The sequence below is a fragment of the Callospermophilus lateralis genome, chromosome Y (assembly GCF_048772815.1).
Source record: "Callospermophilus lateralis isolate mCalLat2 chromosome Y, mCalLat2.hap1, whole genome shotgun sequence".
Classification (NCBI taxonomy): Eukaryota; Metazoa; Chordata; class Mammalia; order Rodentia; family Sciuridae; genus Callospermophilus; species Callospermophilus lateralis.
This window is the reverse complement of record NC_135326.1, coordinates 8455555-8469197: the sequence shown is the minus strand read 5'-3', so window position 1 is coordinate 8469197 and position 13643 is coordinate 8455555. Positions and strand designations below refer to the sequence as shown.

Sequence of the window (13643 nt, the reverse complement as noted above, 5' to 3'; positions counted from 1 at the left end):
AACGATGACTGGTTAATTGGAAAGAATTTCAGAGTCTAAAAATACTTCTCCCATCTTAAAAGAATTCCATGCTGAGTGCCAATGATAATTATGCTCCCTGAGAGTTTGAGCAAACTTGGCCACATGGAAATCTTAGAGACTTCAGTCAAAAGGGTGCGTTTTAGAAACTAAAATTTATTAACAAGGGAGGATATTTAAGAGACGTGCATTCAAGTGAACTCACGGATCTTATGGAGGAAGGACTGAGCGTGCCATAGGATCGCATTGAAGTAGTACACGCACATTCACAGAAAACACACAGAGGGGGCCATGCAAAACTGGGGAAATACAAATAAGGTGGGTGGGCATCGATTGGTTCCCTCATTGTGACCTTTTCTGTCTGGAAGTTACTCTTGCAGGAAACTGGGTGAAGGATATGTGGGATCTCTCTGCATTATTTCTTGCACTCGCATATGGAATTGCAGTCACCTGCAAAAATAGATAAATATGATGTATATATTTATTAATAAATCAACATTTATTATATGCAAATCTGTATCTTTTTTTCTCTTAAGGAACTATGTGGAGAAAAGGAGAAACATGGCAGAGAACTTCACAGTACAGAAAGCATTGGTAATATTCCACGGTGGCCGGCAGAGAAGGTGGGTAGCGACTTAGAGGCAAAGGAATATATTGTATAAGGTTGAAAGAAGGTTGACAAATTCCATGTATCACTACGGAGAGAGAGAGAGAAGGAGATCAATTGACAAGCAAGTGGTTATGACAATGAAGGTCATGTCTGCAGGATTTTCCCTCCTTGATGTAAACAGTGGAAAAACCACAAACATGGTGCCCAGGGCCAGTGGGTGGAATGGAAGCCCATAACATCTGTCCTGGCTGCTAGGGCCGCCATTAAAGTGGAATCCAAAATCTCCCATGTAGCTTTCTTTCGATATGGTTTCTCAACTTATCAAACTAGATTTAAAGATAGTGTTTTGTCACCTCTTTGGAAAAACCATATCTTGGGTCCCAATGCTAATCAGGCCTTATATTACATCATGAAGAACAGGGAGAAATGAAAAAGGAACAGTCACCCTCGCCAGGCGGACTACTTCTTCTTCCATGAAATTTCTGGATATCGACACTGCAGTTCAACTCCTAAGTCTACGCCAAGGAAAAAATGAGTGAATGTGAACAGGAAAAGACTAGAGCAATAATGCACTAGTCTTTTATTTTATTTAATAAAATAAATCTGAGGACCTTGGCGGGGTAGGGTGGACAGTAGGAAGCCATCTCAGGCAAGAGCAAGAGAGAGACGTTGCTGCAGGGAGAGGTAGAAATTGGGAGCAGAGGTCCAAGAGGCAGGGTCCACGTTGGAAACTGTTTTGTGTCCTGCAGCCTCAATTCAAATGCTAGGTGTTTTTATTGTCCCCTCTTTGGCTCTGTGCTGCTAAGATGACGTATCACATATCCCTGGTCTCGGGAGGATTGGGTTTTGCCAGTGCAGGTGGGCTGAGGAGGATGAGAACAGGCTGGGTCTAGGTTTCTCTTAGCTAAATGACAGCCCCGTCTAAATGCCTGAGCCCCGGAATCCATCTTCCCGACCTTGATTTCTACGGCCCTGGCCCACGGACAGCAGAGAGTCGATACAGTGGCATGTGCTTACGGGGCTCTCAGATGCTCTCCGCTCCCAAACCTACCAATTATTTGAGGTCTTCTTGATTGATGCACGAGTGGCTTGATATCTCCTTTAATTTCTTTATTTATTCTGGCGTCTCTTGAAAACCATCCTCGGGACAAACGTTAGCTGTAGACACAGCTCAGGTCTTTGATTTACCAAGGCTCTACTTACGATAAAGGGCGTGATGGCTCAGAAGTAGTCCTCCTCGTTCAGTAGGGACCATACTTTGAAGTTTTCATTTGGATCTCTTTCCCGGCTGGTGCACAAATCTCTCCCCATCCTGGGCAGCGGCGGCGTCCACGATTCCCGGTTGGCTACAGGATCACAGGGGACTGGCAGGCACCCAACAGGTACTCAGCTCAGGTGTTAAGTAGGTGAGGGCCGCTCAACGCCTTTCCTACTTAGGACATTGTCAATTCTCGGTGGGTGCTAGGGTTCAGATATGAGGTGTCCCCCAAAAGCTCCTGGGTGAGCCAAGGCAAGAAGATTCAGAGGAAAAATGATTAGGTGGGGCTGGGGATGCGGCTCAAGCGGTAGCGCGCTCGCCTGGCATGCGTGCGGCCCGGGTTCGATCCTCAGCACCAGGTACAAACAAAGATGTTGTGTCCGCCGAAAACTAAAAAATAAATATTAAAAATTCTCTCTCTCTTTCTCTCTCTCTCGCTCTCTCTCTTTAAAAAAAAATGATTAGATGTTGAGTGTAACCTGATGAATGGATTAATCCACTTGCACGGATCAGCTGAGTGGTAACTGTAGGCAGGTAGGGTGTGGCCGCGGGAGGTGGGCACTGAGGGTGTGCCTTTGGATTTCGTTTTACCTCTCCTCCTTAGATCCAGCTGATGGTGGCCTCCACTTTCACGTCTTGCTGACAGCACCCACCCTGCTGTCTGAATAGCTGAATGCCGTAGCCCAGCCAAGCTGGCTCACCAGAAATGCCAGCGCTCTCGTGTGCTGGCCAGGCTTGTGCACCCCATTCCCGTGGACACATCCGTAAATGCCCAGTGCCCGCGGGAATGGGGCTTGCGCTGAGAGTGCGCCCCAGCGGGGGGTACCCAGGGTGGGGATTTCATGGAGCCCTGTGCGTAAGGCACCTTTCACCTCTGCCAATCACCGGTTCCCTAGGAGAACAGGTCTCCTCCCCTTAACCCCCCCGCAGCAGAATCTCCTGGGGACACTGTTGGACGTGCAGGTCCGGGTGTCCCTTCCCTCCCAGTTCTGCGTTAGTAGGTCTGTCTTAGGAGGAACCAATCCCTTACGTCTTTACCTATAAAATAACACCAAGAAATCATAGTAAAAGAGGACTTCAGAGCCGTTGAAAAGGCATTTACCAGTCAACATTATAATTATAGCAAAATATGGGACGATTTTAGGATCACAATGAAAAACATCTCTGTTCTAAAAAAAATGACTTGCTTCTATTGCCTTTTAAAATGAATAAGGTGCAAGTAAGCAGTTTCTGACTATTTTAAAATGCATTTAGAAAACTCAGTAAAGGAGACATTAGAGTGTGGAGCCCTCCTGGGGTATTGAACAGTCTCCCTGATAAAGCACTGTGCCTCCTCAAGAAATAAGTGACTCTTCCAGAAAAACAAAATGTCACTAATAAGTGTCACTAATAAATGTCACTAATCAGCGAGGCGCAGTGGCACATGCCTGTAATCCCAGCGACTTGGGAGGCTGAGGCAGGAGGATCCCAAGCTCAAAGCCAGCCTCAGCAACTTAGCGAGGCCCTAAGCAACTCAGCAAGACCTTGTTTCTAAATAAAAAGATTTTTAAAAAATTTTAAAAGGGTTGTGGATGTGGCTCAGTGGTTAAACACCCCTGGTACTAAAATAAAATGTCATCAATAAATGACAAAATGTCATCAGTAAGTATCACCAAAGAGGCCCAGGGCAGGAAATAGCAAAGAGGTCGCTCCTAGGAGTTCTTGTTTAGAAGGTTGGCCTGTGAATTCCTCTATTTGAACTCAGAAACCCCTGATGCATTTCTCTCTAGACAGACACTGTAGGGCCAGTTCCCTTTTAGAAGAATGTGTTTGTTTCTGACTGGCTCTTTATAGCTTATCACAAACTGAGTTGCTTAAACCAATGCAAATTTGCATTTATTGCATTTATTTATTTTTTTAGTTACACATGACAGTAGAGTGTATTTTGATATATAATACATACAAGGAGTATAACTTCCCATTCTTGTAGTTGCACATGATGTGGAGCTACACTCTTTATATATTCATATATGAGCCCAGGAGAGTTCTGTCCGATTCACTCTACTGTCTTTCCTATTCCCATCCACCCTGACCCTTCCCTTTATTCTCCTTTATCTAATCCAATGAACTTCTATTCTTCTCTCCCCACTACCCATTATTGTGAGTCAGAGGAACATTCGGCCTTTGTTTTGGGGGGGGCATTGGCTTATTTTGCTTAGCATGCTACTCTCTAGTTCCATACATTTACCAGCAATGCCATAATTTCATTTTTCTTCATGGCTGAGTAATATTCCATTGTGTATCTGTACCACAATTTCTTCATCCATTCATCGGTTGAAGGGCATCTAGGTTGGTTCCACAGCTTGGCTATTGTGAATCGAGCTGCTGTAAATATTGATGTGGCTGCGTCCCTGAAGTACGTTGTTTTTGAAAAGTCCTTTGGGAATGAGCCAAGGAGTGGGAGAGCCGGGTCGAAGGGTGGTTCCATTCCAAGTTTCCTGAGGAATCTCCATCCTGCTCTCCAGCGTGGGCGCACCCATTTTCAGTCCCACCAGCCAGCCCATGTGTTCTTTTGCATTTCGGTAGAAGTGGGAAATTCGCCTCCTTAAGATGAGACTGACATGTGGGTGAGGCTGGGTTCCCTCTGGGGACACGGGCTCATTCTCTCGCCTTCTCCAGATTCTAGACGCTTGGCGTGTGGCCCGTCCCTCCGTCTTTCTAGCCTCTACTTGGGTTATCCTGTCTGTTTCTCGGACTCTGAATCCCCTGCGTCTGTTTGTGGTTCTGCGGGTTGTATGACCTTCCCATCACCCACACACTCCCTTTTCACAAGCAGGCCACGTGTGCAAGGCTTTGGAGACCAGGACACGTTCCAGAGCGCCGTGGTTTGGGTCAGCATCCCTCAGAGGTCCGGGTGTCCGGGGCTTTGCCTCCTGACCCTGGTGCTATAGGTGGGTCATGGGGATTTTAGGAGGTGGGACTTGTGGAAGTCTGCAGTTCATTGGGTGGGTGGCTTCTTTGAGTTTCCTTCAGTCCCTGGGCACCAGGCAAGCAGTTTTCCTCTGCTGGGGGCTGTCTCTACTCAGCCCCCAGACAACCAGGCAAACTGCTCATGGACTAGAACCTCCAAAGCCAAGAGCCCAAACAAACCTTTCCTCCCTACAGATGGATGATCTCAGTTATTCCCTTACAGTAACGGAACGCAGACTGTCACAACTGACAACACTGATACATGTATATACATTTGAATGTATTTTTTTTTGTAGAGGAGAAAGAAAATCGGTTAACAGCTGTTGACATTGTGCTATTGTGTTTGTATTGATCTGACGAGGCTTTTGTAGCAAAATATCACACAGTGACTGTCAACAGAAATCCGTTTCCTCACAGTTCTAGGGACAGGGTTCTGTTTCCTAGGAGGACTGTGCCTGGCCTGCAGATGGCCACCCACTCACAGTATCCTCAGATGGTAGGAGGCACAGGCCCAGTGCCTCTTCCTTTTCTTATAGGATAGCAGAACCATCCGAACAGGTGGGCCCTGCCCCTTGATTTCATTTAACCCTGTGACTTCCTCAAAGGTCCTGTCTCCAAATGCAGTCCCATTGAGAGGAAAGCTTCAAATCACCAATTTTCGGGGAAAATAATTCAGTCCGTCACAGCATTTTTGTATCTGCCCAGGCTGTTGGGTGCAGGAGTGATTCAACCACAGCTTGAAGACAATAGATTCGCAAACTGCAAAGCTTCATAAACGTACAAATCTAACATCAGAATAGGTAGTTTGTAAGTCAGGCACGGGGGCACATGCCTGTGATCCCAGCCGTTTGGGAGGCTGAAACAGGAGGATCGCAAATTCGAGGTCAGCCTCGGCAACTTAGTGAGGTCCTAAGCAATTTATTGAGACCCTGTCTCTAAATAAAATATTAAAAGGTCTGGGGATGTGGCACATTGGTTAAGCACCACTGGGCTCAATTCCCTGTACCAAAAAACAAAAAAAGTTGTTTTTTGGACAAATAGTCCCAAGTAGAGGTCCAAAGACCAGTGTGCCCCTCCGGTGGCTTGGAAAACTCTGCCTGACTCTATCATTGTCCTGAATTGATGTTTGGTTTTGGATCAGTACCTGCCCTTCTCTTAAGGGTTGCTTCAAAAGAAAAGTAGGAATGATCGTAGACGCCCCTCAAGAACTTTGAAGAGCTTCGTGAGCGCCGTTTGTTTGCCCAAATGGACTGAGGAAGATCCCGGAGCTGAGAGACGCTCACCCGTCCTGCGAGCAAGCTGTTCAGGGACCCTAGGCAACAGGTCTGCAAAGACAGTTGGGCTTTAAGGAAAAGACGAAGAAAGAATCAAAAAAAGAGAATCACTCCATACCAATAAATATTCTCCCTTATAAAGAGCCCCCACAAACTCTGGGCAGGACCCGCCTAGGCTGTAAGTGAAAGATCAGCCACTAAAGAAGAGAAAGCCAGACTGAAGCTAAGAAGTGATTTACAAAAATGTAGGCTAATGGGGTCAAATTGTTCCCCTGCACTTAGGTGCATGCATGTGTATTTTCTCACTGTCCTTATGTCTACCCCGTCTGGAGTTCACGTAGATTTTATACTGTCATTTTACCAAAAAGTGACTTTGGACCGTACCTGGTGCTAACGTCCAGGAGGCGCATGGATTGAAACAGCACCTTGAGCAGGGCCACTGTAGGGGTTACCAACACAGTTCTGGTCCCCTGTGCCCTGCGGGAGCTTTTACACTCCAAACCTATGGAGCACCTGTTTGATTAAAGTCGGACCTGTGGCCATCTTATCCAACAGGGCACCGAGAGCAGGTGCATGCACACACTGCCTTGCACACATCCAGGCTCCGATCCACACCGCCCACCTTGGGAGAAGTCCTGGCAGAGTCTCGTGGGACGCAGAGCAAGCCCGAGACCTTTTTCACTCCCAAGGCAATTCCAACACTTAGCCTTTTGCAGTGTGCGTCCAACATCCGGCTTTTAATGAGCTTCATCAGAGGAACATTGTATTGGTTCAGCCGTTTATTGGTTCAGCCGTCCGCCTCGCCAGTTTGCACCGTGAGAAACATTTTGCCAGTGTGATCAAGCCCAGAATTCTCTCAGATACAGTGAGGGTTGCTAATAGGCTATACTGGACTCTACCAGCAGAACTGTAAGAAAAGGCTGATGTTTATTTTTTTTTTAATTAATATTTTTTCCTCCAAAAAACATTCTGTAGAAAACTCTTGCAAGACAATCAGATTACACTAAACTCTTTTTTTTTTTTTTTTTTTGGAAATAGGGGCTATGTCTGTGTTGAACCTTGATTTATTGTCTTTTCTCCAAGATCTCTCTTATTCTCATTGCTTGAAACAATTTAGCCTAATCCCTGCTATGCCCAAGAGTTTGATAAAAGCATGCTTGACCGACTTTAGTACCGTGTTGGGTACCAAGCTACCATTAGAAGAAGGAAATAGTGAGAGTCCGTAAACCATTCAGGAAACTCGGCGGCACGCACTGTTGATTCCACAGCACTCCATAAAGCAGCAGGTAGGAGGTGAGTGTCTTATGTTTTCAGGGGAAAAATAAATCCAAGTCTCCGATAATGCCATCTTATCACTCAAATCTCTTCCACGCAGCAGAGACGGGGCAGTTCATGGCTTGGTGATTGGGGTGCTGTTGGCACATTGGGAGTGAATTTCAACCGTGGATAGATATAAACAAGGCTGTGAGAGTATCGAGCTTTCCATCCTGCATGCCACAATGAAGGAATCTGTGCACTCAGAACGCACATTGGAAAATAGAGGGGCGTTAGGGTCCTGGAATGTCCAGTTGTCCGATAAAAACAAGGAAATCTGTAACGATGATGCACAGAAAATATGGCGTCTCCATATTTAAAGGCTCATTCCCCCCCATATCCACACACAGGTTCTAAAATATCGGAGAGATCCTCCACCCCTCTTCTTCTTCACATTTGGAGGAGGCCACAGAGGACCCCTGGTTTGGTGTGGTTGGAAATCACAAGGGCGATTCACCATTGGGAAGAGACGCTGTTTACGCCCCATGATCCAGACTGTCTCGAGTTTGGGAATTTGGGGACAACGACATTCAGAGCACGCTGTACAACACCGAGAGAGACTGACCGAAGCCAGAGAATGTCACTCCTATCAAAGCCTGCTGGTGGCCTCCTGTGTCTCTCAAAGAAAAGTCAAGTCTTTGCAAAACCAATATGGCCCCAGGAGCTTGGTCCAGGCCCATCACCCCCTCACCATTGTGGACCCGCACTCTCCCGCTTCCTGCCTTGCAGATAAGCCAGGTGCCTCCAGTTCTCCCTGACCAAGCCGCTCCCCGTCTGTACCCACAGGTCTGACCCGGAGTTAATGCACAGGTGGCCAGAGTCCAGGGCACCATGGGAGTCTCAATACGCCAATGAGCCAAAGAGGGATTCAGGTGAAAGAATGAATCCATGGTGGATGCCGTGGAGTTGGTGGAGGTTTTCCAACCAAGGACCCCCAGAAATCCGTAGGAGTTATGTGCAGCTCCCTAACTTGGCAAACGGAACACTCAATAGAAAAGTTTCACACAGAGATCTTTTTTTTTTTTTTTTTTTTTTTTTTTTTTTAAGAAGAGAGAGAGAGAGAGAGAATTCCAATATTTATTTTTTAGTTCTCGGCTGACACAACATCTTTGTATGTGGTGCTGAGGATCGAACCCGGGCCTCATGCATGCCAGGCGAGCGTGCTACTGTTTGAGCCACATCCCCAGCCCTCATGCAGAGATCTTAACCTCTATTTCAGATATCCCCAGGGCCTCGAGAAATTAATGGGTATGACATTTAAGGACATTCTGCGAACAAAAGCCCTGCTGGAACGAATAAAGGATTTAAAGCAAGGCAGCCTGAAATAGCTTGTATTGATCATTTTAGGAAATAGAAACACACACACACACACACCTAGTTCTACTGGGTTGTTGGATTTGGCTTCCATTTGCTGGGTCTATTCTTATGAATAGATCACAATGTTATTTTGGTTCTAAGAGAGTTTTTTTTTTTTTTTTTCCTCAATATTACCAGTAATTGAAATAAGGCTTTGTTTTGTTGAGTCCAATTATTTCCCCTGGTATTGTTTATGAAGAACCCATCCCAGGTACCAGGGTAAATTGAACAAAGCCCCTCTCCTGATGGGAACCAAATTACTAGGAGGAAAAGAAACCAACTGGACTTGGTGTGCACTCCCATAATACCAGTTACTTGGGAGGCTGAGGCAGGAGGATTGTGAGTTTGAGGCCAGCTTAGCTCACAAAGTGAGATTGTGTCTTAAAAATAAATGCATGGATGAATTAGTGGGTGGATGGATGGATGGATGGATTGATGGATGGAAAGAAAGATAGATAGAAGCATGAATGGAAGGATGGATGGATGGATGGATGGATGGATGGATGGATGGAAAGATGGATAGAAGGATGAATGGATGGATGGATGGATGGATGGAAAGATGGATAGAAGGATGAATGGAAGGATGGATGGATGGATGGATGGATGGATGGATGGAAAGATGGATAGAAGGATGAATGGAAGGATGGATGGAAGGATGGATGGATGGAAAGATGGATAGAAGGATGAATGGAAGGATGGATGGATGGAAAGATGGATAGAAGGATGAATGGAAGGATGGATGGATGGATGGATGGAGAGAAAGATTGATAGAAGGATGAATGGATGGAAAGAAAGAAGGATGGATGGACGGATGAATGGATGGAAAGAAGGATGGATGGACAGATGGACAAGCAATGTTCCCCTTCAGTGGTGAAGCGTGCTACAGTTAAGCAGAGTGAGAAGGTAGGTGGTAACAGGTGGGGAGGGGCTGTTTTGGACAGAGGGGTCTGCAGAGGCATCTGCAGGGACAGGTAAGAAGTGGAACCATCCTGGATGACCAGGAGAAGAGTTGGAGGCAAATAAAGCCAGCATCACTTCTGTGGCCCAGTGAGCTGGGAGCCGAGCCTCTCCACTCCCCTCTGTTGGGTTGGTGAAAATAGATCCTTCCGAGCCCCGGGGTGCATTTCTCTGAGGTGTGATTCTTTCTCAGGAACCTCGGCCCCCACTGCATTTGTCAATGTGGGGAGACATTTTCTGTTGTCCCAGTGGGGAAGAGGGAGGCTCCTGGCCACTACAGGTAAGCTGCCACACGTCTAAGATGCACCGGTGAGCTGACAACGGAGACCTGTCCAACCAGAGTACCAGGGGTGTCCTGGCTTAGCACCTGAGAGGGAAAGCAAAGGAGGTGGGGGGAAGATAAGGGCACGGCAGGAAGCCCGGAGCCCTGCTGGGTTGCTGAGAATACCCTGGAGCAGGTGGCTGTGAGTGCTTTCCCTAGGAGGAACCTGTCTCCCTGCAAAGAAACCACCAAGTATGCAAAATGCCAACTGAGGGATTATGAGTGGGCCTGTGCATGGGTAAAGGTAGGACTTCTTTTTAGGGTTTTTAAATCATATGATAAATAAATATTCATAGACACCATCTGAGCAACAAAAGTTTATCTTGGAGCCAGGCTTGGTGGTGCACGCCTGTAATCCCTGTGGCCTGGGAGGCCCAGACAGGAGGATCAAAGCTAGCCTCAGCAGAAAAAAAAAACGAGGCCCTAAAGCAATTCAGTGAGACCCTGTCTCTAAATAAAATACGAAATAGGGCTGGGGAAGTGGCTCAGTGGTTGAGGGCCCCTGAGTTCAATCCTTGGTACCAAAAAATAAAATAAAAAAAGTTCATCTTGGAGAACTGTGAGAAATAAATCTCTGTGACGTACGAATGACCTAGTTTGTTACAGCAGCAAGAGTAGACAGATACTTTCACAGGTGAGATCATTGTGCCACAGACTTGTCATTCCCAAGGTAACCCAGGGAGGTTAGCGTTATCATTGGCCTTTTTATATGAGGAACCAGGTCTGGGTGTGTGCAAGGTGTACAGCTAGTGAGGGGCAGACTTGGAGCAGAAACCCCTTCTCCTGCAATGGTGCAGTCATGGACCTTGACAGCCATACCATGCTGACTCCTGACGATATTTGAGGGGCAGGGGTAAAGGTCAGGGGTAAAGACACATGATCAAATCTTGCTTCTGCTTCTCATGCAAAATTTGGCCCAAATCCACCCCGTCTGAATTGCCTACCCAAGAAAGGACCATTACCGTGCATTTCTTTAAATATCCAAGTTGTGTTTGTTGAGATATTACAAGATGGTATTTCCGTATGTCAGCACCCTTGTGGAATATGCTTATTCAAAATTATTTTGTACCCCAAACTACTGACCCCAGAAAACAGGCAATGATGTATTTCTCCTCAGATCATGCCGATGTGCTTAAATGAGCCGAACTTGAATCACTTTAGAATGTGAACGTTTAGATGGGCCAGCAGAGCTTTTCATAGATGCCTTTAGACCCTGAGATGGAGACAGGTGCAGATATTAAAGTGAATATCTGCCTATCTACTCAGAAGTTATTACTGTTATTATGAATTTATTCCCATCAAAATTACCCGTCTTTGCAAATTCAGTGAATGATTCTGTGCATGGTACTAAAGGGCCATTTTCATTCCAGGGATAACTGTAAGATATATTTAAAAAGAAATGAGAGCTATAAATGGTCAGGTACAATGCAATTCTATTGGGCACCATCTCTTTTGAAATAGCAATGTGTAATATGATCAAGGCAATCATTTTTCTAAATGAAGATGGTTTCATTTTTATGCTTCCGATCCTTGCTATGCATCTTAATGGCCTCCGGGGTTTTATTTTTTATTTTTTTTCCTTCCTCACTAAAGTGAAGAAAATGTATTTTTTCTCCACTGCGTTGCTGCAATGCATTGCAAAATGTACATGTGAACAGGATTCTGCAAAAGAAAAAAAAAATCATGAACCAGAATTAGATAATTTTTCTCCTTTCTTTTTGTTTTTGTTGAAATGGAACATTTACCTTTCTAGGTAAGGGGTAAAGTCAAGGTGTTTTGTTTTTTTTAATTATCCTGTTTTAGGCATAGCGTATGTAACCCATGCAAATCTTTAAGTATGAAGTTTAATGAAATATTTCAAACGTATCTGCAGTTACCCTTTGATATCCACGTGGGAGGGATTTGTTCTACGAGCCCCTGTGGATGCCAAAATCCAGGGGATTCACAAGACCTTTGCATAAAATGTGCATCACCCAGGCACATCTTCTAGGGTACTTGAAACCACGTCTACATGACTTCTTGTCGCTCACTATTAAATAGTTGTTCTACTGGATTCTTTATATGTTGAGTGAGAATAACAACAGCCAAAAAACAAACAAACAAATAAGCAATTTTTTCAAGTATTTTGATCCTCAGGGGTTTGAACCCACAAAGGCAGAACCCAGAGATCCAGGAGGCCACCTGTGTATTCAACTAAACAGTGGACAGTGCTCCTTGGCTCTCCCAGCGGCCATCTATTAGAATTTCCATGGCCCCACAGACATGCAAATTCTTGGGACTGTCAATGTTTTTGCGGATTCATTCAAGCCCCTGGCTGGGTGGTGGTCAGCCATTCTGGTTTTAATTGGTGCTTTCCTGAGGAGTAATGGCCGGCAGTAACTTTTCATATGCTGATTGGCCATTCAGAAATCCCCGCTGGGAAAAAGTGTCCCTTCAAGTCTTTTGGAAATGTCTAAACGAGTTGTATTTTTGTGTGTGTGTTGATTTGGAGAATTTCTTTATGTCCTCTGTATTCCAGGCTCTGTGAGACCACTATAACTCTTTCTTTTTTGTTCTTACTGCGCTGAGGACTGAACCCAGGGCCTCATGCGTGCTCGGCAAGGGCTCCACCTCGGAGCGACACCCCTGTCCCCTTTGATTCTCTTTGTGCTATCTGCTGCTGAACAAAATTTTTTAATTTTAATGAAAACCAGTTTATTCATTGTTTTTCTTTCATGGCTAGTGATTTTGATCTTGTATTTTTTTTAAATATCGTATACCCCAAATTTATACGTATTTTCTTATTTTTTTTCCCTACACGTTTCACCACCTACATTTGACAGATGAGCTCTGACCCTTTCCTATTAGTTGATTTGAGGTAGAAGTAAAGATCTATTTTTAAAACACTGACACCATTTGAGCTAATATTGCCTATTTCGTTGACTGTTGGCCACCTTTTCACAAATAGCGTCAGAGCTGTGTACCCCTGAGTCTCACATCTAGAGAATCAATCAATGTGAATCAAAATATTTGAAAAAAAAAATTAGTGTCTCCACGGAACATGTGCCTGGTTTTTCTTGTTATTCCCTAAATAACGCACTGTGACAGTTCTTTGCCTAGCATCTCCATTGGCATTGACCTTGTATGAGGAATTCATTTTGTATTAGGTACTTAGATCATCTGGAGATGAATAAGTATGCCGGAGGATGTGTGTAAGTTGTGTGCAAAACTGCACCCTTTTATAGACAGGACCTGAACATCTGAGGATTTGGATACCTGTGGGGGTCCTGGAACCAATCCACTGTGGATATTGAGAGAGAGAGATGTAGGTCGTCCGTTCATAACGGACATTTCCTAGATTCTAGCTTCTGTTTTCCACATTTTTCTTCTGTTTCGATGATGGTAGCTTCACTAAAAATCTTGACATGTGATCAACCAAGTCCAGGAACACTGGTTTTCTTCAAAACTGCCTTGATATTCTACGCCCTTTGACCCTCCATCTGCATTTTACATGTCGACTTTTCCATTCCCACAAAGGTCCCCATGAAATATTGATAGGGCTAGCACAGAACCCATTAATCACCCGGGGGAGAAGGGGAACTTAAA

At 45.2% G+C, this 13643-nt stretch overlaps 1 long non-coding RNA gene across 1 annotated transcript in view; it reads left to right on the top strand.

Moving 5' to 3' along the window:
• The window catches only part of LOC143639765 (uncharacterized), a 215757-nt gene that overhangs the window by 182783 nt on the left and 19331 nt on the right, over positions 1–13643 (top strand). The window contains exon 3 of the long non-coding RNA XR_013154792.1: positions 555–641. This is a non-coding gene — a long non-coding RNA (uncharacterized LOC143639765). The remainder of the gene's footprint in view (positions 1–554; positions 642–13643) is intronic.